General features: G+C 38.8%; 13 non-coding genes across 13 annotated transcripts; all 13 read left to right on the top strand.

Annotated features, from left to right (window-relative positions):
• The first annotated feature begins 985 nt into the window (after positions 1-985).
• On the top strand, positions 986-1,057 carry TRNAE-UUC (transfer RNA glutamic acid (anticodon UUC)). Its single transcript has one exon. It is a non-coding gene; the product is annotated as a tRNA-Glu (tRNA).
• A 1,685-nt stretch (positions 1,058-2,742) lies between these two features.
• TRNAE-UUC (transfer RNA glutamic acid (anticodon UUC)) lies at positions 2,743-2,814 on the top strand. Its single transcript has one exon. It is a non-coding gene; the product is annotated as a tRNA-Glu (tRNA).
• Positions 2,815-4,500: 1,686 nt separating this feature from the next.
• TRNAE-UUC (transfer RNA glutamic acid (anticodon UUC)) lies at positions 4,501-4,572 on the top strand. The gene has a single exon. It is a non-coding gene; the product is annotated as a tRNA-Glu (tRNA).
• A 1,686-nt stretch (positions 4,573-6,258) lies between these two features.
• TRNAE-UUC (transfer RNA glutamic acid (anticodon UUC)) lies at positions 6,259-6,330 on the top strand. The gene has a single exon. It is a non-coding gene; the product is annotated as a tRNA-Glu (tRNA).
• Positions 6,331-8,612: 2,282 nt separating this feature from the next.
• TRNAE-UUC (transfer RNA glutamic acid (anticodon UUC)) lies at positions 8,613-8,684 on the top strand. Its single transcript has one exon. It is a non-coding gene; the product is annotated as a tRNA-Glu (tRNA).
• Positions 8,685-10,370: 1,686 nt separating this feature from the next.
• On the top strand, positions 10,371-10,442 carry TRNAE-UUC (transfer RNA glutamic acid (anticodon UUC)). Its single transcript has one exon. It is a non-coding gene; the product is annotated as a tRNA-Glu (tRNA).
• A 1,684-nt stretch (positions 10,443-12,126) lies between these two features.
• Positions 12,127-12,198, top strand: TRNAE-UUC (transfer RNA glutamic acid (anticodon UUC)). Its single transcript has one exon. It is a non-coding gene; the product is annotated as a tRNA-Glu (tRNA).
• A 2,748-nt stretch (positions 12,199-14,946) lies between these two features.
• On the top strand, positions 14,947-15,036 carry TRNAY-GUA (transfer RNA tyrosine (anticodon GUA)). Its single transcript is given in 2 exon segments — positions 14,947-14,983; positions 15,001-15,036. It is a non-coding gene; the product is annotated as a tRNA-Tyr (tRNA).
• Positions 15,037-18,463: 3,427 nt separating this feature from the next.
• Positions 18,464-18,553, top strand: TRNAY-GUA (transfer RNA tyrosine (anticodon GUA)). Its single transcript is given in 2 exon segments — positions 18,464-18,500; positions 18,518-18,553. It is a non-coding gene; the product is annotated as a tRNA-Tyr (tRNA).
• Positions 18,554-19,158: 605 nt separating this feature from the next.
• Positions 19,159-19,230, top strand: TRNAE-UUC (transfer RNA glutamic acid (anticodon UUC)). The gene has a single exon. It is a non-coding gene; the product is annotated as a tRNA-Glu (tRNA).
• A 991-nt stretch (positions 19,231-20,221) lies between these two features.
• On the top strand, positions 20,222-20,311 carry TRNAY-GUA (transfer RNA tyrosine (anticodon GUA)). Its single transcript is given in 2 exon segments — positions 20,222-20,258; positions 20,276-20,311. It is a non-coding gene; the product is annotated as a tRNA-Tyr (tRNA).
• Positions 20,312-22,674: 2,363 nt separating this feature from the next.
• Positions 22,675-22,746, top strand: TRNAE-UUC (transfer RNA glutamic acid (anticodon UUC)). Its single transcript has one exon. It is a non-coding gene; the product is annotated as a tRNA-Glu (tRNA).
• Positions 22,747-26,190: 3,444 nt separating this feature from the next.
• TRNAE-UUC (transfer RNA glutamic acid (anticodon UUC)) lies at positions 26,191-26,262 on the top strand. The gene has a single exon. It is a non-coding gene; the product is annotated as a tRNA-Glu (tRNA).
• Positions 26,263-27,813: the final 1,551 nt, after the last annotated feature.

The following is a 27,813-nucleotide window of genomic DNA, read 5'->3' as shown; positions in this document are numbered from 1 at the left end:
GACGTAAAGGCGTCTGCAGTTGGAAATCTAAGGAAGCTGTTTTCCCAACTATTTCTGAAGCTAATTAATTCAAAATGAACAAATAAAAATCAAACTTTTAATGATGTATTACCAATTATTAAATATGACAATTTTTACAACTTTTGATGAGCAAGTAGACCAGAAATAAAAATGTGGATCTCTTTATCTAGACAAGCAATTTTTCTGTTTTATGGATACTTCAATTCTGTTTGTGTTTTCACTCAGTCAGATGTACTGCACATGACATCAGAAATCCTCCAAAGCACAATCCTTCGATAGCTCAGCTGGTAGAGCAGAGGACTGTAGAGGAAATTGGTACAGAAATCCTTAGGTCGCTGGTTCAACTCCGGCTCAAAGGAAAGTTTTTCATATCATTTTAGAGGGCAATTTCTGACATATTAAATACCCAGAAATATGCATGACTCATGCTGTTTATCTTTAATAGTCAGAGAAACTGTAACTTGTTTTCATTTCTGCTGCCTGTTAATCATCCTGCATGCTGCTGAGCCTCTAGTAGGGCAATTATGGTTTCTGTGCTCTGTTGAAGTACAGTGCAGAGGCAGGTGATAGAGACACGAGTTCTGTTACTGCGGATACTTTCCATAGCTCTTTGCAACTCATTAAAATGGAAATGAGAACCTTTTCCACTTCTTGGAAAGTGGCCTCCAGACATCACACATGGATTTATTGCATTGTTACCTATCCTGCTGGATTGGCATTTACAAATCTGCAAGTGGTCAGGGACGTGCCGTGATGATGCAAATCACATCATCAAACATTGCCCACCTAACTGATCACTGAGTGGTCTGGAGCGTGATGATGAAATTAGTGTCATCTTAGGCCATGCCAAACCCACTCCATGTCACCACCTGGTTAAATATGAAATACACAGAGAGTTAAGATACATTACAGCAAAGCATGATATATTTGTTCTGCTGCTATGCTGAAGCACTCAACCGAAAAGTCCCATATGGTCTAGCGGTTAGGATTCCTGGTTTTCACCCAGGCGGCCCGGGTTCTACTCCCGGTATGGGAAGTTGACGCTTTTTTGAATGGCAGCAACAGTAACACTTGTTTAATGCTCTGTTAATCTCAGCAACAAAATCCAGGAGAAACTGTGCTTTGGTTATGGAAATGGGATGTGGTCAAATCCACAGGATTTATATGCCTCCCAACATTTCTGTATCCAAAATTAGGACAGAACTGGTCTGACCCCATATTTCAACATCCATCTTCCAAATTTCGAGTGGGACAACCCTATTTTATATGTAACACATCCTTCATGTGAAAAAAAAGAACTCTTGAACTTGTGGATCAATGGGTTTCCAGGGAGAGTTCACAACTTTTTAATGGTGCAGTAGGGATGTTCTGAATGAAACTAGACTACGCCATTGCTTACAAACCAATAATGTCTGCTTCTGTGCCAAGAATTTCTCCGCTTTCCTTAATCAGCATACAAAGGACAGGTTTAAGACACCACGGATGGGAACTGAAATACAATATTACTTCTGAAATCCCATGGATCTGAACCCATAGAAGATGCATTGTAAAAACAGAGAGTACTGTGAGAAATAGTGGTGGCAGCGTGGACCATTGACTAGAAATCCATTTTTGTCTCACTGGGCAAAAGTTTGACAATTTGTCACCACAATTTCTGGAATTTTCATCAATTAAAAAAGTCAAGCTAAATTGGAGAACGCAGAAGAGGTTGAAAATTTTCCAGCATTTTTAATCTTGACGTAAAGGCGTCTGCAGTTGGAAATCTAAGGAAGCTGTTTTCCCAACTATTTCTGAAGCTAATTAATTCAAAATGAACAAATAAAAATCAAACTTTTAATGATGTATTACCAATTATTAAATATGACAATTTTTACAACTTTTGATGAGCAAGTAGACCAGAAATAAAAATGTGGATCTCTTTATCTAGACAAGCAATTTTTCTGTTTTATGGATACTTCAATTCTGTTTGTGTTTTCACTCAGTCAGATGTACTGCACATGACATCAGAAATCCTCCAAAGCACAATCCTTCGATAGCTCAGCTGGTAGAGCAGAGGACTGTAGAGGAAATTGGTACAGAAATCCTTAGGTCGCTGGTTCAACTCCGGCTCAAAGGAAAGTTTTTCATATCATTTTAGAGGGCAATTTCTGACATATTAAATACCCAGAAATATGCATGACTCATGCTGTTTATCTTTAATAGTCAGAGAAACTGTAACTTGTTTTCATTTCTGCTGCCTGTTAATCATCCTGCATGCTGCTGAGCCTCTAGTAGGGCAATTATGGTTTCTGTGCTCTGTTGAAGTACAGTGCAGAGGCAGGTGATAGAGACACGAGTTCTGTTACTGCGGATACTTTCCATAGCTCTTTGCAACTCATTAAAATGGAAATGAGAACCTTTTCCACTTCTTGGAAAGTGGCCTCCAGACATCACACATGGATTTATTGCATTGTTACCTATCCTGCTGGATTGGCATTTACAAATCTGCAAGTGGTCAGGGACGTGCCGTGATGATGCAAATCACATCATCAAACATTGCCCACCTAACTGATCACTGAGTGGTCTGGAGCGTGATGATGAAATTAGTGTCATCTTAGGCCATGCCAAACCCACTCCATGTCACCACCTGGTTAAATATGAAATACACAGAGAGTTAAGATACATTACAGCAAAGCATGATATATTTGTTCTGCTGCTATGCTGAAGCACTCAACCGAAAAGTCCCATATGGTCTAGCGGTTAGGATTCCTGGTTTTCACCCAGGCGGCCCGGGTTCTACTCCCGGTATGGGAAGTTGACGCTTTTTTGAATGGCAGCAACAGTAACACTTGTTTAATGCTCTGTTAATCTCAGCAACAAAATCCAGGAGAAACTGTGCTTTGGTTATGGAAATGGGATGTGGTCAAATCCACAGGATTTATATGCCTCCCAACATTTCTGTATCCAAAATTAGGACAGAACTGGTCTGACCCCATATTTCAACATCCATCTTCCAAATTTCGAGTGGGACAACCCTATTTTATATGTAACACATCCTTCATGTGAAAAAAAAGAACTCTTGAACTTGTGGATCAATGGGTTTCCAGGGAGAGTTCACAACTTTTTAATGGTGCAGTAGGGATGTTCTGAATGAAACTAGACTACGCCATTGCTTACAAACCAATAATGTCTGCTTCTGTGCCAAGAATTTCTCCGCTTTCCTTAATCAGCATACAAAGGACAGGTTTAAGACACCACGGATGGGAACTGAAATACAATATTACTTCTGAAATCCCATGGATCTGAACCCATAGAAGATGCATTGTAAAAACAGAGAGTACTGTGAGAAATAGTGGTGGCAGCGTGGACCATTGACTAGAAATCCATTTTTGTCTCACTGGGCAAAAGTTTGACAATTTGTCACCACAATTTCTGGAATTTTCATCAATTAAAAAAGTCAAGCTAAATTGGAGAACGCAGAAGAGGTTGAAAATTTTCCAGCATTTTTAATCTTGATGTAAAGGCGTCTGCAGTTGGAAAATCTAAGGAAGCTGTTTTCCCAACTATTTCTGAAGCTAATTAATTCAAAATGAACAAATAAAAATCAAACTTTTAATGATGTATTACCAATTATTAAATATGACAATTTTTACAACTTTTGATGAGCAAGTAGACCAGAAATAAAAATGTGGATCTCTTTATCTAGACAAGCAATTTTTCTGTTTTATGGATAATTCAATTCTGTTTGTGTTTTCACTCAGTCAGATGTAGTGCACATGACATCAGAAATCCTCTAAAACACAATCCTTCGATAGCTCAGCTGGTAGAGTGGAGGACTGTAGAGGAAATTGGTACAGAAATCCTTAGGTCACTGGTTCAACTCCAGCTCAAAGGAAAGTTTTTCATATCATTTTAGAGGGCAATTTCTGACATATTAAATACCCAGAAATATGCATGACTCATGCTGTTTATCTTTAATAGTCAGAGAAACTGTAATTTGTTTTCATTTCTGCTGCCTGTTAATCATCCTGCATGCTGCTGAGCCTCTAGTAGGGCAATTATGGTTTCTGTGCTCTGTTGAAGTACAGTGCAGAGGCAGGTGATAGAGACACGAGTTCTGTTACTGCGGATACTTTCCATAGCTCTTTGCAACTCATTAAAATGGAAATGAGAACCTTTTCCACTTCTTGGAAAGTGGCCTCCAGACATCACACATGGATTTATTGCATTGTTACCTATCCTGCTGGATTGGCATTTACAAATCTGCAAGTGGTCAGGGACGTGCCGTGATGATGCAAATCACATCATCAAACATTGCCCACCTAACTGATCACTGAGTGGTCTGGAGCGTGATGATGAAATTAGTGTCATCTTAGGCCATGCCAAACCCACTCCATGTCACCACCTGGTTAAATATGAAATACACAGAGAGTTAAGATACATTACAGCAAAGCATGATATATTTGTTCTGCTGCTATGCTGAAGCACTCAACCGAAAAGTCCCATATGGTCTAGCGGTTAGGATTCCTGGTTTTCACCCAGGCGGCCCGGGTTCGACTCCCGGTATGGGAAGTTGACGCTTTTTTGAATGGCAGCAACAGTAACACTTGTTTAATGCTCTGTTGATCTCAGCAACAAAATCCAGGAGAAACTGTGCTTTGGTTATGGAAATGGGATGTGGTCAAATCCACAGGATTTATATACCTCCCAACATTTCTGTATCCAAAATTAGGACAGAACTGGTCTGACCCCATATTTCAACATCCATCTTCCAAATTTCGAGTGGGACAACCCTATTTTATATGTAACACATCCTTCATGTGAAAAAAAAGAACTCTTGAACTTGTGGATCAATGGGTTTCCAGGGAGAGTTCACAACTTTTTAATGGTGCAGTAGGGATGTTCTGAATGAAACTAGACTACGCCATTGCTTACAAACCAATAATGTCTGCTTCTGTGCCAAGAATTTCTCCGCTTTCCTTAATCAGCATACAAAGGACAGGTTTAAGACACCACGGATGGGAACTGAAATACAATATTACTTCTGAAATCCCATGGATCTGAACCCATAGAAGATGCATTGTAAAAACAGAGAGTACTGTGAGAAATAGTGGTGGCAGCGTGGACCATTGACTAGAAATCCATTTTTGTCTCACTGGGCAAAAGTTTGACAATTTGTCACCACAATTTCTGGAATTTTCATCAATTAAAAAAGTCAAGCTAAATTGGAGAACGCAGAAGAGGTTGAAAATTTTCCAGCATTTTTAATCTTGATGTAAAGGCGTCTGCAGTTGGAAAATCTAAGGAAGCTGTTTTCCCAACTATTTCTGAAGCTAATTAATTCAAAATGAACAAATAAAAATCAAACTTTTAATGATGTATTACCAATTATTAAATATGACAATTTTTACAACTTTTGATGAGCAAGTAGACCAGAAATAAAAATGTGGATCTCTTTATCTAGACAAGCAATTTTTCTGTTTTATGGATAATTCAATTCTGTTTGTGTTTTCACTCAGTCAGATGTAGTGCACATGACATCAGAAATCCTCTAAAACACAATCCTTCGATAGCTCAGCTGGTAGAGTGGAGGACTGTAGAGGAAATTGGTACAGAAATCCTTAGGTCACTGGTTCAACTCCAGCTCAAAGGAAAGTTTTTCATATCATTTTAGAGGGCAATTTCTGACATATTAAATACCCAGAAATATGCATGACTCATGCTGTTTATCTTTAATAGTCAGAGAAACTGTAATTTGTTTTCATTTCTGCTGCCTGTTAATCATCCTGCATGCTGCTGAGCCTCTAGTAGGGCAATTATGGTTTCTGTGCTCTGTTGAAGTACAGTGCAGAGGCAGGTGATAGAGACACGAGTTCTGTTACTGGGGATACTTTCCATAGCTCTTTGCAACTCATTAAAATGGAAATGAGAACCTTTTCCACTTCTTGGAAAGTGGCCTCCAGACATCACACATGGATTTATTGCATTGTTACCTATCCTGCTGGATTGGCATTTACAAATCTGCAAGTGGTCAGGGACGTGCCGTGATGATGCAAATCACATCATCAAACATTGCCCACCTAACTGATCACTGAGTGGTCTGGAGCGTGATGATGAAATTAGTGTCATCTTAGGCCATGCCAAACCCACTCCATGTCACCACCTGGTTAAATATGAAATACACAGAGAGTTAAGATACATTACAGCAAAGCATGATATATTTGTTCTGCTGCTATGCTGAAGCACTCAACCAAAAAGTCCCATATGGTCTAGCGGTTAGGATTCCTGGTTTTCACCCAGGCGGCCCGGGTTCGACTCCCGGTATGGGAAGTTGACGCTTTTTTGAATGGCAGCAACAGTAACACTTGTTTAATGCTCTGTTGATCTCAGCAACAAAATCCAGGAGAAACTGTGCTTTGGTTATGGAAATGGGATGTGGTCAAATCCACAGGATTTATATACCTCCCAACATTTCTGTATCCAAAATTAGGACAGAACTGGTCTGACCCCATATTTCAACATCCATCTTCCAAATTTCGAGTGGGACAACCCTATTTTATATGTAACACATCCTTCATGTGAAAAAAAAGAACTCTTGAACTTGTGGATCAATGGGTTTCCAGGGAGAGTTCACAACTTTTTAATGGTGCAGTAGGGATGTTCTGAATGAAACTAGACTACGCAAATGCTTACAAACCAATAATGTCTGCTTCTGTGCCCAGAATTTCTCCGCTTTCCTTAATCAGCATACAAAGGACAGGTTTAAGAGACCATGGATGGGAACTGAAATACAATATTACTTCTGAAATCCCATGGATCTGAACCCATAGAAGATGCATTGTAAAAACAGAGAGTACTGTGAGAAATAGTGGTGGCAACATGGACCATTGATTAGAAATCCATTTTTGTCTCACTGGGCAAAAGTTTGACAATTTGTCACCACAATTTCTGGAATTTTCATCAATTAAAAAAGTCAAGCTAAATTGGAGAACGCAGAAGAGGTTGAAAATTTTCCAGCATTTTTAATCTTGACGTAAAGGCGTCTGCAGTTGGAAAATCTAAGGAAGCTGTTTTCCCAACTATTTCTGAAGCTAATTAATTCAAAATGAACAAATAAAAATCAAACTTTTAATGATGTATTACCAATTATTAAATATGACAATTTTTACAACTTTTGATGAGCAAGTAGACCAGAAATAAAAATGTGGATCTCTTTATCTAGACAAGCACTTTTTCTGTTTTATGGATAATTCAATTCTGTTTGTGTTTTCACTCAGTCAGATGTAGTGCACATGACATCAGAAATCCTCTAAAGCACAATCCTTCGATAGCTCAGCTGGTAGAGCGGAGCACTGTAGAGGAAATTTTTACAGATGGGAACTGAAATATAATATTACTTCTGAAATCCCATGGATCTGAACCCATAGAAGATGCATTGTAAAAACAGAGAGTACTGTGAGAAATAGTGGTGGCAGCGTGGACCATTGACTAGAAATCCATTTTTGTCTCACTGGGCAAAAGTTTGACAATTTGTCACCACAATTTCTGGAATTTTCATCAATTAAAAAAGTCAAGCTAAATTGGAGAACGCAGAAGAGGTTGAAAATTTTCCAGCATTTTTAATCTTGACGTAAAGGCGTCTGCAGTTGGAAATCTAAGGAAGCTGTTTTCCCAACTATTTCTGAAGCTAATTAATTCAAAATGAACAAATAAAAATCAAACTTTTAATGATGTATTACCAATTATTAAATATGACAATTTTTACAACTTTTGATGAGCAAGTAGACCAGAAATAAAAATGTGGATCTCTTTATCTAGACAAGCAATTTTTCTGTTTTATGGATAATTCAATTCTGTTTGTGTTTTCACTCAGTCAGATGTACTGCACATGACATCAGAAATCCTCCAAAGCACAATCCTTCGATAGCTCAGCTGGTAGAGCAGAGGACTGTAGAGGAAATTGGTACAGAAATCCTTAGGTCGCTGGTTCAACTCCGGCTCAAAGGAAAGTTTTTCATATCATTTTAGAGGGCAATTTCTGACATATTAAATACCCAGAAATATGCATGACTCATGCTGTTTATCTTTAATAGTCAGAGAAACTGTAACTTGTTTTCATTTCTGCTGCCTGTTAATCATCCTGCATGCTGCTGAGCCTCTAGTAGGGCAATTATGGTTTCTGTGCTCTGTTGAAGTACAGTGCAGAGGCAGGTGATAGAGACACGAGTTCTGTTACTGCGGATACTTTCCATAGCTCTTTGCAACTCATTAAAATGGAAATGAGAACCTTTTCCACTTCTTGGAAAGTGGCCTCCAGACATCACACATGGATTTATTGCATTGTTACCTATCCTGCTGGATTGGCATTTACAAATCTGCAAGTGGTCAGGGACGTGCCGTGATGATGCAAATCACATCATCAAACATTGCCCACCTAACTGATCACTGAGTGGTCTGGAGCGTGATGATGAAATTAGTGTCATCTTAGGCCATGCCAAACCCACTCCATGTCACCACCTGGTTAAATATGAAATACACAGAGAGTTAAGATACATTACAGCAAAGCATGATATATTTGTTCTGCTGCTATGCTGAAGCACTCAACCGAAAAGTCCCATATGGTCTAGCGGTTAGGATTCCTGGTTTTCACCCAGGCGGCCCGGGTTCTACTCCCGGTATGGGAAGTTGACGCTTTTTTGAATGGCAGCAACAGTAACACTTGTTTAATGCTCTGTTAATCTCAGCAACAAAATCCAGGAGAAACTGTGCTTTGGTTATGGAAATGGGATGTGGTCAAATCCACAGGATTTATATGCCTCCCAACATTTCTGTATCCAAAATTAGGACAGAACTGGTCTGACCCCATATTTCAACATCCATCTTCCAAATTTCGAGTGGGACAACCCTATTTTATATGTAACACATCCTTCATGTGAAAAAAAAGAACTCTTGAACTTGTGGATCAATGGGTTTCCAGGGAGAGTTCACAACTTTTTAATGGTGCAGTAGGGATGTTCTGAATGAAACTAGACTACGCCATTGCTTACAAACCAATAATGTCTGCTTCTGTGCCAAGAATTTCTCCGCTTTCCTTAATCAGCATACAAAGGACAGGTTTAAGACACCACGGATGGGAACTGAAATACAATATTACTTCTGAAATCCCATGGATCTGAACCCATAGAAGATGCATTGTAAAAACAGAGAGTACTGTGAGAAATAGTGGTGGCAGCGTGGACCATTGACTAGAAATCCATTTTTGTCTCACTGGGCAAAAGTTTGACAATTTGTCACCACAATTTCTGGAATTTTCATCAATTAAAAAAGTCAAGCTAAATTGGAGAACGCAGAAGAGGTTGAAAATTTTCCAGCATTTTTAATCTTGATGTAAAGGCGTCTGCAGTTGGAAAATCTAAGGAAGCTGTTTTCCCAACTATTTCTGAAGCTAATTAATTCAAAATGAACAAATAAAAATCAAACTTTTAATGATGTATTACCAATTATTAAATATGACAATTTTTACAACTTTTGATGAGCAAGTAGACCAGAAATAAAAATGTGGATCTCTTTATCTAGACAAGCAATTTTTCTGTTTTATGGATAATTCAATTCTGTTTGTGTTTTCACTCAGTCAGATGTAGTGCACATGACATCAGAAATCCTCTAAAACACAATCCTTCGATAGCTCAGCTGGTAGAGTGGAGGACTGTAGAGGAAATTGGTACAGAAATCCTTAGGTCACAGGTTCAACTCCAGCTCAAAGGAAAGTTTTTCATATCATTTTAGAGGGCAATTTCTGACATATTAAATACCCAGAAATATGCATGACTCATGCTGTTTATCTTTAATAGTCAGAGAAACTGTAATTTGTTTTCATTTCTGCTGCCTGTTAATCATCCTGCATGCTGCTGAGCCTCTAGTAGGGCAATTATGGTTTCTGTGCTCTGTTGAAGTACAGTGCAGAGGCAGGTGATAGAGACACGAGTTCTGTTACTGGGGATACTTTCCATAGCTCTTTGCAACTCATTAAAATGGAAATGAGAACCTTTTCCACTTCTTGGAAAGTGGCCTCCAGACATCACACATGGATTTATTGCATTGTTACCTATCCTGCTGGATTGGCATTTACAAATCTGCAAGTGGTCAGGGACGTGCCGTGATGATGCAAATCACATCATCAAACATTGCCCACCTAACTGATCACTGAGTGGTCTGGAGCGTGATGATGAAATTAGTGTCATCTTAGGCCATGCCAAACCCACCCCATGTCACCACCTGGTTAAATATGAAATAGACAGAGAGTTAAGATACATTACAGCAAAGCATGATATATTTGTTCTGCTGCTATGCTGAAGCACTCAACCAAAAAGTCCCATATGGTCTAGCGGTTAGGATTCCTGGTTTTCACCCAGGCGGCCCGGGTTCGACTCCCGGTATGGGAAGTTGACGCTTTTTTGAATGGCAGCAACAGTAACACTTGTTTAATGCTCTGTTGATCTCAGCAACAAAATCCAGGAGAAACTGTGCTTTGGTTATGGAAATGGGATGTGGTCAAATCCACAGGATTTATATACCTCCCAACATTTCTGTATCCAAAATTAGGACAGAACTGGTCTGACCCCATATTTCAACATCCATCTTCCAAATTTCGAGTGGGACAACCCTATTTTATATGTAACACATCCTTCATGTGAAAAAAAAGAACTCTTGAACTTGTGGATCAATGGGTTTCCAGGGAGAGTTCACAACTTTTTAATGGTGCAGTAGGGATGTTCTGAATGAAACTAGACTACGCAAATGCTTACAAACCAATAATGTCTGCTTCTGTGCCCAGAATTTCTCCGCTTTCCTTAATCAGCATACAAAGGACAGGTTTAAGAGACCATGGATGGGAACTGAAATACAATATTACTTCTGAAATCCCATGGATCTGAACCCATAGAAGATGCATTGTAAAAACAGAGAGTACTGTGAGAAATAGTGGTGGCAACATGGACCATTGATTAGAAATCCATTTTTGTCTCACTGGGCAAAAGTTTGACAATTTGTCACCACAATTTCTGGAATTTTCATCAATTAAAAAAGTCAAGCTAAATTGGAGAACGCAGAAGAGGGTGAAAATTTTCCAGCATTTTTAATCTTGACGTAAAGGCGTCTACAGTTGGAAAATCTAAGGAAGCTGTTTTCCCAACTATTTCTGAAGCTAATTAATTCAAAATGAACAAATAAAAATCAAACTTTTAATGATGTATTACCAATTATTAAATATGACAATTTTTACAACTTTTGATGAGCAAGTAGACCAGAAATAAAAATGTGGATCTCTTTATCTAGACAAGCAATTTTTCTGTTTTATGGATAATTCAATTTTGTTTGTGTTTTCACTCAGTCAGATGTAGTGCACATGACATCAGAAATCCTCTAAAGCACAATCCCTCGATAGCTCCGCTGGTAGAGCAGAGGACTGTAGAGGAAATTGGTACAGAAATCCTTAGGTCACTGGTTCAACTCTGGCTCGAAGGAAAGTTTTTCATATCATTTTAGAGGTCAATTTCTGACATATTAAATACCCAGAAATATGCATGACTCATGCTGTTTATCTTTAATAGTCAGAGAAACTGTAATTTGTTTTTATTTCTGCTGCCTGTTAATCATCCTGCATGCTGCTGAGCCTCTAGTAGGGCAATTATGGTTTCTGTGCTCTGTTGAAGTACAGTGCAGAGGCAGGTGATAGAGACACGAGTTCTGTTACTGGGGATACTTTCCATAGCTCTTTGCAACTCATTAAAATGGAAATGAGAACCTTTACCACTTCTTGGAAAGTGGCCTACAGACATCACACATGGATTTATTGCATTGTTACCTATCCTGCTGGATTGGCATTTACAAATCTGCAAGTGGTCAGGGACGTGCCGTGATGATGCACATCACATCATCAAACATTGCCCACCTCACTGATCACTGAGTGGTCTGGAGCGTGATGATGAAATTAGTGTCATCTTAGGCCATGCCTAACCTACTCCATGTCACCACCTGGTTAAATATGAAATACACAGAGTTAAGATACATTACAGCAAAGCATGATATATTTGTTCTGCTGCTATGCTGAATCACTCAACGGAAAAGTCCCATATGGTCTAGCAGTTAGGATTCCTGGTTTTCACCCAGGCGGCCCGGGTTCGACTCCCGGTATGGGAAGTTGAAGCTTTTTTGAATGGCAGCAACAGTACCACTTGTTTAATGCTCTGTTGATCTCAGCAACAAAATCCAGGAAAAACTGTGCTTTGGTTATGGAAATGGGATGTGGTCAAATCCACAGGATTTATATACCTCCCAACATTTCTGTATCTAAAATTAGGACAGAACTGGTCTGACCCCATATTTCAACATCCATCTTCCAAATTTCGAGTGGGACAACCCTATTTTATATGTAACACATCCTTCATGTGAAAAAAAAGAACTCTTGAACTTGTGGATCAATGGGTTTCCAGGGAGAGTTCACAACTTTTTAATTGTGCAGTAGGGATGTTCTGAATGAAACTAGACTACGCAAATGCTTACAAACCAATAATGTCTGCTTCTGTGCCCAGAATTTCTCCGCTTTCCTTAATCAGCATACAAAGGACAGGTTTAAGAGACCATGGATGGGAACTGAAATACAATATTACTTCTGAAATCCCATGGATCTGAACCCATAGAAGATGCATTGTAAAAACAGAGAGTACTGTGAGAAATAGTGGTGGCAACGTGGACCATTGACTAGAAATCCATTTTTGTCTCACTGGGCAAAAGTTTGACAATTTGTCACCACAATTTCTGGGATTTTCATCAATTAAAAAAGTCAAGCTAAATTGGAGAACGCAGAAGAGGGTGAAAATTTTCCAGCATTTTTAATCTTGACGTAAAGGCGTCTACAGTTGGAAAATCTAAGGAAGCTGTTTTCCCAACTATTTCTGAAGCTAATTAATTCAAAATGAACAAATAAAAATCAAACTTTTAATGATGTATTACCAATTATTAAATATGACAATTTTTACAACTTTTGATGAGCAAGTAGACCAGAAATAAAAATGTGGATCTCTTTATCTAGACAAGCAATTTTTCTGTTTTATGGATAATTCAATTTTGTTTGTGTTTTCACTCAGTCAGATGTAGTGCACATGACATCAGAAATCCTCTAAAGCACAATCCTTCGATAGCTCAGCTGGTAGTGCGGAGGACTGTAGAGGAAATTGGTACAGAAATCCTTAGGTCACTGGTTCAACTCTGGCTCGAAGGAAAGTTTTTCATATCATTTTAGAGGGCAATTTCTGACATATTAAATACCCAGAAATATGCATGACTCATGCTGTTTATCTTTAATAGTCAGAGAAACTGTAATTTGTTTTCATTTCTGCTGCCTGTTAATCATCCTGCATGCTGCTGAGCCTCTAGTAGGGCAATTATGGTTTCTGTGCTCTGTTGAAGTACAGTGCAGAGGCAGGTGATAGAGACACGAGTTCTGTTACTGGGGATACTTTCCATAGCTCTTTGCAACTCATTAAAATGGAAATGAGAACCTTTTCCACTTCTTGGAAAGTGGCCTACAGACATCACACATGGATTTATTGCATTGTTACCTATCCTGCTGGATTGGCATTTACAAATCTGCAAGTGGTCAGGGACGTGCCGTGATGATGCAAATCACATCATCAAACATTGCCCACCTCACTGATCACTGAGTGGTCTGGAGCGTGATGATGAAATTAGTGTCATCTTAGGCCATGCCAAACCCACTCCATGTCACCACCTGGTTAAATAGGAAATACACAGAGTTAAGATACATTACAGCAAAGCATGATATATTTGTTCTGCTGCTATGCTGAAACACTCAACGGAAAAGTCCCATATGGTCTAGCAGTTAGGATTCCTGGTTTTCACCCAGGCGGCCCAGGTTCAACTCCAGGTATGGGAAGTTGACGCTTTTTTGAATGGCAGCAACAGTACCACTTGTTTATTGCTCTGTTGATCTCAGCAACAAAATCCAGGAGAAACTGTGCTTTGGTTATGGAAATGGGATGTGGTCAAATTCACAGTATTTATTTACCTCCCAACATTTCTGTATCCAAAATTAGGACAGAACTGGTCTGACCCCATATTTCAACATCCATCTTCCAAATTTCGAGTGGGACAACCCTATTTTATATGTAACACATCCTTCATGTGAAAAAAAAGAACTCTTGAACTTGTGGATCAATGGGTTTCCAGGGAGAGTTCACAACTTTTTAATGGTGCAGTAGGGATGTTCTGAATGAAACTAGACTACGCAAATGCTTACAAACCAATAATGTCTGCTTCTGTGCCCAGAATTTTTCCGCTTTCCTTAATCAGCATACAAAGGACAGGTTTAAGAGACCACGGATGGGAACTGAAATACAATATTACTTCTGAAATCCCATGGATCTGAACCCATAGAAGATGCATTGTAAAAACAGAGAGTACTGTGAGAAATAGTGGTGGCAGCGTGGACCATTGACTAGAAATCCATTTTTGTCTCACTGGGCAAAAGTTTGACAATTTGTCACCACAATTTCTGGGATTTTCATCAATTAAAAAAGTCAAGCTAAATTGGAGAACGCAGAAGAGGTTGAAAATTTTCCAGCATTTTTAATCTTGATGTAAAGGCGTCTGCAGTTGGAAAATCTAAGGAAGCTGTTTTCCCAACTATTTCTGAAGCTAATTAATTCAAAATGAACAAATAAAAAATCAAACTTTTAATGATGTATTACCAATTATTAAATATGACAATTTTTACAACTTTTGATGAGCAAGTAGACCAGAAATAAAAATGTGGATCTCTTTATCTAGACAAGCAATTTTTCTGTTTTATGGATAATTCAATTCTGTTTATGTTTTCACTCAGTCAGATGTAGTGCACATGACATCAGAAATCCTCTAAAGCACAATCCTTCGATAGCTCAGCTGGTAGAGCGGAGGACTGTAGAGGAAATTGGTACATAAATCCTTAGGTCACTGGTTCAACTCCGGCTCGAAGGAAAGTTTTTCATATCATTTAAGAGGGCAATTTCTGACATATTAAATACCCAGAAATATGCATGACTCATGCTGTTTATCTTTAATAGTCAGAGAAACTGTAACTTGTTTTCATTTCTGCTGCCTGTTAATCATCCTGCATGCTGCTGAGCCTCTAGTAGGGCAATTATGGTTTCTGTGCTCTGTTGAAGTACAGTGCAGAGGCAGGTGATAGAGACACGAGTTCTGTTACTGGGGATACTTTCCATAGCTCTTTGCAACTCATTAAAATGGAAATGAGAACCTTTTCCACTTCTTGGAAAGTGGCCTCCAGACATCACACATGGATTTATTGCATTGTTACCTATCCTGCTGGATTGGCATTTACAAATCTGCAAGTGGTCAGGGACGTGCCGTGATGATGCAAATCACATCATCAAACATTGCCCACCTCACTGATCACTGAGTGGTCTGGAGCGTGATGATGAAATTAGTGTCATCTTAGGCCATGCCAAACCCACTCCATGTCACCACCTGGTTAAATATGAAATACACAGAGAGTTAAGATACATTACAGCAAAGCATGATATATTTGTTCTGCTGCTATGCTGAAACACTCAACAGAAAAGTCCCGTATGGTCTAGCGGTTAGGATTCCTGGTTTTCACCCAGGCGGCCCGCGTTCAACTCCCGGTATGGGAAGTTGACGCTTTTTTGAATGGCAGCAACAGTACCACTTGTTTAATGCTCTGTTGATCTCAGCAACAAAATCCAGGAAAAACTGTGCTTTGGTTATGGAAATGGGATGTGGTCAAATCCACAGTATTTATATACCTCCCAACATTTCTGTATCCAAAATTAGGACAGAACTGGTCTGACCCCATATTTCAACATCCATCTTCCAAATTTCGAGTGGGACAACCCTATTTTATATGTAACACATCCGTCATGTGAAAAAAAAGAACTCTTGAACTTGTGGATCAATGGGTTTCCAGGGAGAGTTCACAACTTTTTAATGGTGCAGTAGGGATGTTCTGAATGAAACTAGACTACACAAATGCTTACAAACCAATAATGTCTGCTTCTGTGCCCAGAATTTCTCCGCTTTCCTTAATCAGCATACAAAGGACAGGTTTAAGAGACCACGGATGGGAACTGAAATACAATATTACTTCTGAAATCCCATGGATATGAACCCATAGAAGATGCATTGTAAAAACAGAGAGTACTGTGAGAAATAGTGGTGGCAGCGTGGACCATTGACTAGAAATCCATTTTTGTCTCACTGGGCAAAAGTTTGACAATTTGTCACCACAATTTCTGGAATTTTCATCAATTAAAAAAGTCAAGCTAAATTGGAGAACGCAGAAGAGGTTGAAAATTTTCCAGCATTTTTAATCTTGACGTAAAGGCGTCTGCAGTTGGAAAATCTAAGGAAGCTGTTTTCCCAACTATTTCTGAAGCTAATTAATTCAAAATGAACAAATAAAAATCAAACTTTTAATGATGTATTACCAATTATTAAATATGACAATTTTTACAACTTTTGATGAGCAAGTAGACCAGAAATAAAAATGTGGATCTCTTTATCTAGACAAGCAATTTTTCTGTTTTATGGATATTTCAATTCTGTTTGTGTTTTCACTCAGTCAGATGTAGTGCACATGACATCAGAAGTTCTCTAAAGCACAATCCTTCGATAGCTCAGCTGGTAGAGCGGAGGACTGTAGAGGAAATTGGTACAGAAATTCTTAGGTCGCTGGTTGAACTCCGGCTCGAAGGAGAGTTTTTCATATCATTTTAGAGGGCAATTTCAGACATATTAAATACCCAGAAATATGCATGACTCATGCTGTTTATCTTTAATAGTCAGAGAAACTGTAACTTGTTTTCATTTCTGCTGCCTGTTAATCATCCTGCATGCTGCTGAGCCTCTAGTAGGGCAATTATGGTTTCTGTGCTCTGTTGAAGTACAGTGCAGAGGCAGGTGATAGAGACACGAGTTCTGTTACTGGGGATACTTTCCATAGCTCTTTGCAACTCATTAAAATGGAAATGAGAACCTTTTCCACTTCTTGGAAAGTGGCCTCCAGACATCACACATGGATTTATTGCATTGTTACCTATTCTGCTGGATTGGCATTTACAAATCTGCAAGTGGTCAGGGACGTGCCGTGATGATGCAAATCACATCATCAAACATTGCCCACCTCACTGATCACTGAGTGGTCTGGAGCGTGATGATGAAATTAGTGTCATCTTAGGCCATGCCAAACACACTCCATGTCACCACCTGGTTAAATATGAAATACACAGAGAGTTAAGATACATTACAGCAAAGCATGATATATTTGTTCTGCTGCTATGCTGAAACACTCAACCGAAAAGTCCCATATGGTCTAGCAGTTAGGATTCCTGGTTTTCACCCAGGCGGCCTGCGTTCAACTCCCGGTATGGGAAGTTGAAGCTTTTTTGAATGGCAGCAACAGTACCACTTGTTTAATGCTCTGTTGATCTCAGCAACAAAATCCAGGAGAAACTGTGCTTTGGTTATGGAAATGGGATGTGGTCAAATCCACAGGATTTATATACCTCCCAACATTTCTGTATCCAAAATTAGGACAGAACTGGTCTGACCCCATATTTCAACATCCATCTTCCAAATTTCGAGTGGGACAACCCTATTTTATATGTAACACATCCTTCATGTGAAAAAAAAAGAACTCTTGAACTTGTGGATCAATGGGTTTCCAGGGAGAGTTCACAACTTTTTAATGGTGCAGTAGGGATGTTCTGAATGAAACTAGACTACGCAAATGCTTACAAACCAATAATGTCTGCTTCTGTGCCCAGAATTTCTCCGCTTTCCTTAATCAGCATACAAAGGACAGGTTTAAGAGACCATGGATGGGAACTGAAATACATTATTACTTCTGAAATCCCATGGATCTGAACCCATAGAAGATGCATTGTAAAAACAGAGAGTACTGTGAGAAATAGTGGTGGCAGCGTGGACCATTGACTAGAAATCCATTTTTGTCTCACTGGGCAAAAGTTTGACAATTTGTCACCACAATTTCTGGAATTTTCATCAATGAAAAAAGTCAAGCTAAATTGGAGAACGCAGAAGAGGTTGAAAATTTTCCAGCATTTTTAATCTTGACGTAAAGGCGTCTGCAGTTGGAAAATCTAAGGAAGCTGTTTTCCCAACTATTTCTGAAGCTAATTAATTCAAAATGAACAAATAAAAATCAAACTTTTAATTATGTATTACCAATTATTAAATATGACAATTTTTACAACTTTTGATGAGCAAGTAGACCAGAAATAAAAATGTGGATCTCTTTTTCTAGACAAGCAATTTTTCTGTATTAAGGATAATTCAATTTTGTTTGTGTTTTCACTCAGTCAGATGTAGTGCACATGACATCAGAAGTTCTCTAAAGCACAATCCTTCGATAGCTCAGCTGGTAGAGCGGAGGACTGTAGAGGAAATTGGTACAGAAATCCTTAGGTCGCTGGTTCAACTCCAGCTCGAAGGAAAGTTTTTCATATCATTTTAGAGGGCAATTTCTGACATATTAAATACCCAGAAATATGCATGACTCATGCTGTTTATCTTTAATAGTCAGAGAATCTGTAACTTGTTTTCATTTCTGCTGCCTGTTAATCATCCTGCATGCTGCTGAGCCTCTAGTAGGGCAATTATGGTTTCTGTGCTCTGTTGAAGTACAGTGCAGAGGCAGGTGATAGAGACACGAGTTCTGTTACTGGGGATACTTTCCATAGCTCTTTGCAACTCATTAAAATGGAAATGAGAACCTTTTCCACTTCTTGGAAAGTGGCCTCCAGACATCACACATGGATTTATTGCATTGTTACCTATCCTGCTGGATTGGCATTTACAAATCTGCAAGTGGTCAGGGACGTGCCGTGATGATGCAAATCACATCATCAAACATTGCCCACCTAACTGATCACTGAGTGGTCTGGAGCGTGATGATGAAATTAGTGTCATCTTAGGCCATGCCAAACCCACTCCATGTCACCACCTGGTTAAATATGAAATACACAGAGAGTTAAGATACATTACAGCAAAGCATGATATATTTGTTCTGCTGCTATGCTGAAACACTCAACCGAAAAGTCCCATATGGTCTAGCGGTTAGGATTCCTGGTTTTCACCCAGGTGGCCCGGGGTCGACTCCCGGTATGGGAAGTTGACGCTTTTTTGAATGGCAGCAACAGTACCACTTGTTTAATGCTCTGTTGATCTCAGCAACAAAATCCAGGAGAAACTGTGCTTTGGTTATGGAAATGGGATGTCGTCAAATCTACAGGATTTATATACCTCCCAACATTTCTGAATCCAAAATTAGGACAGAACTGGTCTGACCCCATATTTCAACATCCATCTTCCAAATTTCGAGTGGGACAACCCTATTTTATATGTAACACATCCTTCATGTGAAAAAAAAGAACTCTTGAACTTGTGGATCAATGGGTTTCCAGGGAGAGTTCACAACTTTTTAATGGTGCAGTAGGGATGTTCTGAATGAAACTAGACTACGCAAATGCTTACAAACCAATAATGTCTGCTTCTGTGCCCAGAATTTTTCCGCTTTCCTTAATCAGCATACAAAGGACAGGTTTAAGAGACCACGGATGGGAACTGAAATACAATATTACTTCTGAAATCCCATGGATCTGAACCCATAGAAGATGCATTGTAAAAACAGAGAGTACTGTGAGAAATAGTGGTGGCAGCGTGGACCATTGACTAGAAATCCATTTTTGTCTCACTGGGCAAAAGTTTGACAATTTGTCACCACAATTTCTGGGATTTTCATCAATTAAAAAAGTCAAGCTAAATTGGAGAACGCAGAAGAGGTTGAAAATTTTCCAGCATTTTTAATCTTGATGTAAAGGCGTCTGCAGTTGGAAAATCTAAGGAAGCTGTTTTCCCAACTATTTCTGAAGCTAATTAATTCAAAATGAACAAATAAAAATCAAACTTTTAATGATGTATTACCAATTATTAAATATGACAATTTTTACAACTTTTGATGAGCAAGTAGACCAGAAATAAAAATGTGGATCTCTTTATCTAGACAAGCAATTTTTCTGTTTTATGGATAATTCAATTCTGTTTATGTTTTCACTCAGTCAGATGTAGTGCACATGACATCAGAAACCCTCTAAAGCACAATCCTTCGATAGCTCAGCTGGTAGAGCGGAGGACTGTAGAGGAAATTGGTACATAAATCCTTAGGTCACTGGTTCAACTCCGGCTCGAAGGAAAGTTTTTCATATCATTTAAGAGGGCAATTTCTGACATATTAAATACCCAGAAATATGCATGACTCATGCTGTTTATCTTTAATAGTCAGAGAAACTGTAACTTGTTTTCATTTCTGCTGCCTGTTAATCATCCTGCATGCTGCTGAGCCTCTAGTAGGGCAATTATGGTTTCTGTGCTCTGTTGAAGTACAGTGCAGAGGCAGGTGATAGAGACACGAGTTCTGTTACTGGGGATACTTTCCATAGCTCTTTGCAACTCATTAAAATGGAAATGAGAACCTTTTCCACTTCTTGGAAAGTGGCCTCCAGACATCACACATGGATTTATTGCATTGTTACCTATCCTGCTGGATTGGCATTTACAAATCTGCAAGTGGTCAGGGACGTGCCGTGATGATGCAAATCACATCATCAAACATTGCCCACCTCACTGATCACTGAGTGGTCTGGAGCGTGATGATGAAATTAGTGTCATCTTAGGCCATGCCAAACCCACTCCATGTCACCACCTGGTTAAATATGAAATACACAGAGAGTTAAGATACATTACAGCAAAGCATGATATATTTGTTCTGCTGCTATGCTGAAACACTCAACGGAAAAGTCCCATATGGTCTAGCAGTTAGGATTTCTGGTTTTCACCCAGGCAGCCTGGGTTCGACTCCCGATATGGGAATTTGAAGCTTTTTTGAATGGCAGCAACAGTATTACTTGTTTAATGCTCTGTTGATCTCAGCAACAAAATCCAGGAGAAACTGTGCTTTGGTTTTGGAAATGGGATGTGGTCAAATCCACAGTATTTATATACCTCCCAACATTTCTGTATCCAAAATTAGGACAGAACTGGTCTGACCCCATATTTCAACATCCATCTTCCAAATTTCGAGTGGGACAACCCTATTTTATATGTAACACATCCTTCATGTGAAAAAAAAGAACTCTTGAACTTGTGGATCAATGGGTTTCCAGGGAGAGTTCACAACTTTTTAATGGTGCAGTAGGGATGTTCTGAATGAAACTAGACTACGCAAATGCTTACAAACCAATAATGTCTGCTTCTGTGCCAAGAATTTCTCCGCTTTCCTTAATCAGCATACAAAGGACAGGTTTAAGAGACCACGGATGGGAACTGAAATACAATATTACTTCTGAAATCCCATGGATCTGAACCCATAGAAGATGCATTGTAAAAACAGAGAGTACTGTGAGAAATAGTGGTGGCAGCGTGGACCATTGACTAGAAATCCATTTTTGTCTCACTGGGCAAAAGTTTGACAATTTGTCACCACAATTTCTGGAATTTTCATCAATTAAAAAAGTCAAGCTAAATTGGAGAACGCAGAAGAGGTTGAAAATTTTCCAGCATTTTTAATCTTGATGTAAAGGCGTCTGCAGTTGGAAAATCTAAGGAAGCTGTTTTCCCAACTATTTCTGAAGCTAATTAATTCAAAATGAACAAATAAAAATCAAACTTTTAATGATGTATTACCAATTATTAAATATGACAATTTTTACAACTTTTGATGAGCAAGTAGACCAGAAATAAAAATGTGGATCTCTTTATCTAGACAAGCAATTTTTTTGTTTTATGGATAATTCAATTCTGTTTGTGTTTTCACTCAGTCAGATGTAGTGCACATGACATCAGAAATCCTCTAAAGCACAATCCTTCGATAGCTCAGCTGGTAGTGCGGAGGACTGTAGAGGAAATTGGTACAGAAATCCTTAGGTCACTGGTTCAACTCCAGCTCAAAGGAAAGTTTTTCATATCATTTTAGAGGGCAATTTCTGACATATTAAATACCCAGAAATATGCATGACTCATGCTGTTTATCTTTAATAGTCAGAGAAACTGTAACTTGTTTTCATTTCTGCTGCCTGTTAATCATCCTGCATGCTGCTGAGCCTCTAGTAGGGCAATTATGGTTTCTGTGCTCTGTTGAAGTACAGTGCAGAGGCAGGTGATAGAGACACGAGTTCTGTTACTGGGGATACTTTCCATAGCTCTTTGCAACTCATTAAAATGGAAATGAGAACCTTTTCCACTTCTTGGAAAGTGGCCTCCAGACATCACACATGGATTTATTGCATTGTTACCTATCCTGCTGGATTGGCATTTACAAATCTGCAAGTGGTCAGGGACGTGCCGTGATGATGCAAATCACATCATCAAACATTGCCCACCTCACTGATCACTGAGTGGTCTGGAGCGTGATGATGAAATTAGTGTCATCTTAGGCCATGCCAAACCCACTCCATGTCACCACCTGGTTAAATATGAAATACACAGAGAGTTAAGATACATTACAGCAAAGCATGATATATTTGTTCTGCTGCTATGCTGAAACACTCAACAGAAAAGTCCCGTATGGTCTAGCGGTTAGGATTCCTGGTTTTCACCCAGGCGGCCCGGGTTCGACTCCCGGTATGGGAAGTTGACGCTTTTTTGAATGGCAGCAACAGTAACACTTGTTTAATGCTCTGTTGAACTCAGCAACAAAATCCAGGAGAAACTGTGCTTTGGTTTTGGAAATGGGATGTGGTCAAATCCACAGTATTTATATACCTCCCAACATTTCTGTATCCAAAATTAGGACAGAACTGGTCTGACCCCATATTTCAACATCCATCTTCCAAATTTCGAGTGGGACAACCCTATTTTATATGTAACACATCCTTCATGTGAAAAAAAAGAACTCTTGAACTTGTGGATCAATGGGTTTCCAGGGAGAGTTCACAACTTTTTAATGGTGCAGTAGGGATGTTCTGAATGAAACTAGACTACGCAAATGCTTACAAACCAATAATGTCTGCTTCTGTGCCAAGAATTTCTCCGCTTTCCTTAATCAGCATACAAAGGACAGGTTTAAGAGACCACGGATGGGAACTGAAATACAATATTACTTCTGAAATCCCATGGATCTGAACCCATAGAAGATGCATTGTAAAAACAGAGAGTACTGTGAGAAATAGTGGTGGCAGCGTGGACCATTGACTAGAAATCCATTTTTGTCTCACTGGGCAAAAGTTTGACAATTTGTCACCACAATTTCTGGAATTTTCATCAATTAAAAAAGTCAAGCTAAATTGGAGAACGCAGAAGAGGTTGAAAATTTTCCAGCATTTTTAATCTTGATGTAAAGGCGTCTGCAGTTGGAAAATCTAAGGAAGCTGTTTTCCCAACTATTTCTGAAGCTAATTAATTCAAAATGAACAAATAAAAATCAAACTTTTAATGATGTATTACCAATTATTAAATATGACAATTTTTACAACTTTTGATGAGCAAGTAGACCAGAAATAAAAATGTGGATCTCTTTATCTAGACAAGCAATTTTTTTGTTTTATGGATAATTCAATTCTGTTTGTGTTTTCACTCAGTCAGATGTAGTGCACATGACATCAGAAATCCTCTAAAGCACAATCCTTCGATAGCTCAGCTGGTAGTGCGGAGGACTGTAGAGGAAATTGGTACAGAAATCCTTAGGTCACTGGTTCAACTCCAGCTCAAAGGAAAGTTTTTCATATTATTTTAGAGGGCAATTTCTGACATATTAAATACCCAGAAATATGCATGACTCATGCTGTTTATCTTTAATAGTCAGAGAAACTGTAACTTGTTTTCATTTCTGCTGCCTGTTAATCATCCTGCATGCTGCTGAGCCTCTAGTAGGGCAATTATGGTTTCTGTGCTCTGTTGAAGTACAGTGCAGAGGCAGGTGATAGAGACACGAGTTCTGTTACTGGGGATACTTTCCATAGCTCTTTGCAACTCATTAAAATGGAAATGAGAACCTTTTCCACTTCTTGGAAAGTGGCCTCCAGACATCACACATGGATTTATTGCATTGTTACCTATCCTGCTGGATTGGCATTTACAAATCTGCAAGTGGTCAGGGACGTGCCGTGATGATGCAAATCACATCATCAAACATTGCCCACCTCACTGATCACTGAGTGGTCTGGAGCGTGATGATGAAATTAGTGTCATCTTAGGCCATGCCAAACCCACTCCATGTCACCACCTGGTTAAATATGAAATACACAGAGAGTTAAGATACATTACAGCAAAGCATGATATATTTGTTCTGCTGCTATGCTGAAACACTCAACAGAAAAGTCCCGTATGGTCTAGCGGTTAGGATTCCTGGTTTTCACCCAGGCGGCCCGCGTTCAACTCCCGGTATGGGAAGTTGACGCTTTTTTGAATGGCAGCAACAGTACCACTTGTTTAATGCTCTGTTGATCTCAGCAACAAAATCCAGGAAAAACTGTGCTTTGGTTATGGAAATGGGATGTGGTCAAATCCACAGTATTTATATACCTCCCAACATTTCTGTATCCAAAATTAGGACAGAACTGGTCTGACCCCATATTTCAACATCCATCTTCCAAATTTCGAGTGGGACAACCCTATTTTATATGTAACACATCCTTCATGTGAAAAAAAAGAACTCTTGAACTTGTGGATCAATGGGTTTCCAGGGAGAGTTCACAACTTTTTAATGGTGCAGTAGGGATGTTCTGAATGAAACTAGACTACGCAAATGCTTACAAACCAATAATGTCTGCTTCTGTGCCAAGAATTTCTCCGCTTTCCTTAATCAGCATACAAAGGACAGGTTTAAGAGACCACGGATGGGAACTGAAATACAATATTACTTCTGAAATCCCATGGATCTGAACCCATAGAAGATGCATTGTAAAAACAGAGAGTACTGTGAGAAATAGTGGTGGCAGCGTGGACCATTGACTAGAAATCCATTTTTGTCTCACTGGGCAAAAGTTTGACAATTTGTCACCACAATTTCTGGAATTTTCATCAATTAAAAAAGTCAAGCTAAATTGGAGAACGCAGAAGAGGTTGAAAATTTTCCAGCATTTTTAATCTTGATGTAAAGGCGTCTGCAGTTGGAAAATCTAAGGAAGCTGTTTTCCCAACTATTTCTGAAGCTAATTAATTCAAAATGAACAAATAAAAATCAAACTTTTAATGATGTATTACCAATTATTAAATATGACAATTTTTACAACTTTTGATGAGCAAGTAGACCAGAAATAAAAATGTGGATCTCTTTATCTAGACAAGCAATTTTTTTGTTTTATGGATAATTCAATTCTGTTTGTGTTTTCACTCAGTCAGATGTAGTGCACATGACATCAGAAATCCTCTAAAGCACAATCCTTCGATAGCTCAGCTGGTAGTGCGGAGGACTGTAGAGGAAATTGGTACAGAAATCCTTAGGTCACTGGTTCAACTCCAGCTCAAAGGAAAGTTTTTCATATTATTTTAGAGGGCAATTTCTGACATATTAAATACCCAGAAATATGCATGACTCATGCTGTTTATCTTTAATAGTCAGAGAAACTGTAACTTGTTTTCATTTCTGCTGCCTGTTAATCATCCTGCATGCTGCTGAGCCTCTAGTAGGGCAATTATGGTTTCTGTGCTCTGTTGAAGTACAGTGCAGAGGCAGGTGATAGAGACACGAGTTCTGTTACTGGGGATACTTTCCATAGCTCTTTGCAACTCATTAAAATGGAAATGAGAACCTTTTCCACTTCTTGGAAAGTGGCCTCCAGACATCACACATGGATTTATTGCATTGTTACCTATCCTGCTGGATTGGCATTTACAAATCTGCAAGTGGTCAGGGACGTGCCGTGATGATGCAAATCACATCATCAAACATTGCCCACCTCACTGATCACTGAGTGGTCTGGAGCGTGATGATGAAATTAGTGTCATCTTAGGCCATGCCAAACCCACTCCATGTCACCACCTGGTTAAATATGAAATACACAGAGAGTTAAGATACATTACAGCAAAGCATGATATATTTGTTCTGCTGCTATGCTGAAGCACTCAACCGAAAAGTCCCATATGGTCTAGCGGTTAGGATTCCTGGTTTTCACCCAGGCGGCCTGGGTTCGACTCCCGGTATGGGAAGTTGACGCTTTTTTGAATGGCAGCAACAGTAACACTTGTTTAATGCTCTGTTGATCTCAGCAACAAAATCCAGGAGAAACTGTGCTTTGGTTATGGAAATGGGATGTGGTCAAATCCACAGGATTTATATACCTCCCAACATTTCTGTATCCAAAATTAGGACAGAACTGGTCTGACCCCATATTTCAACATCCATCTTCCAAATTTCGAGTGGGACAACCCTATTTTATATGTAACACATCCTTCATGTGAAAAAAAAGAACTCTTGAACTTGTGGATCAATGGGTTTCCAGGGAGAGTTCACAACTTTTTAATGGTGCAGTAGGGATGTTCTGAATGAAACTAGACTACACCAATGCTTACAAACCAATAATGTCTGCTTCTGTGCCAAGAATTTCTCCGCTTTCCTTAATCAGCATACAAAGGACAGGTTTAAGACACCACGGATGGGAACTGAAATACAATATTACTTCTGAAATCCCATGGATCTGAACCCATAGAAGATGCATTGTAAAAACAGAGAGTACTGTGAGAAATAGTGGTGGCAGCGTGGACCATTGACTAGAAATCCATTTTTGTCTCACTGGGCAAAAGTTTGACAATTTGTCACCACAATTTCTGGAATTTTCATCAATTAAAAAAGTCAAGCTAAATTGGAGAACGCAGAAGAGGTTGAAAATTTTCCAGCATTTTTAATCTTGACGTAAAGGCGTCTGCAGTTGGAAAATCTAAGGAAGCTGTTTTCCCAACTATTTCTGAAGCTAATTAATTCAAAATGAACAAATAAAAATCAAACTTTTAATGATGTATTACCAATTATTAAATATGACAATTTTTACAACTTTTGATGAGCAAGTAGACCAGAAATAAAAATGTGGATCTCTTTATCTAGACAAGCAATTTTTCTGTTTTATGGATATTTCAATTCTGTTTGTGTTTTCACTCAGTCAGATGTAGTGCACATGACATCAGAAATCCTCTAAAGCACAATCCTTCGATAGCTCAGCTGGTAGAGCGGAGGACTGTAGAGGAAATTTTTACAGATGGGAACTGAAATACAATATTACTTCTGAAATCCCATGGATCTGAACCCATAGAAGATGCATTGTAAAAACAGAGAGTACTGTGAGAAATAGTGGTGGCAGCGTGGACCATTGACTAGAAATCCATTTTTGTCTCACTGGGCAAAAGTTTGACAATTTGTCACCACAATTTCTGGAATTTTCATCAATTAAAAAAGTCAAGCTAAATTGGAGAACGCAGAAGAGGTTGAAAATTTTCCAGCATTTTTAATCTTGACGTAAAGGCGTCTGCAGTTGGAAAATCTAAGGAAGCTGTTTTCCCAACTATTTCTGAAGCTAATTAATTCAAAATGAACAAATAAAAATCAAACTTTTAATGATGTATTACCAATTATTAAATATGACAATTTTTACAACTTTTGATGAGCAAGTAGACCAGAAATAAAAATGTGGATCTCTTTATCTAGACAAGCAATTTTTCTGTTTTATGGATAATTCAATTCTGTTTGTGTTTTCACTCAGTCAGATG

Source organism: Mixophyes fleayi, chromosome 3 (assembly GCF_038048845.1).
Source record: "Mixophyes fleayi isolate aMixFle1 chromosome 3, aMixFle1.hap1, whole genome shotgun sequence".
NCBI classification, from domain to species: domain Eukaryota; kingdom Metazoa; phylum Chordata; class Amphibia; order Anura; family Limnodynastidae; genus Mixophyes; species Mixophyes fleayi.
The sequence above is the reverse complement of the archived record's forward strand: the minus strand, read 5'-3'. Positions and strand labels throughout refer to the sequence as shown.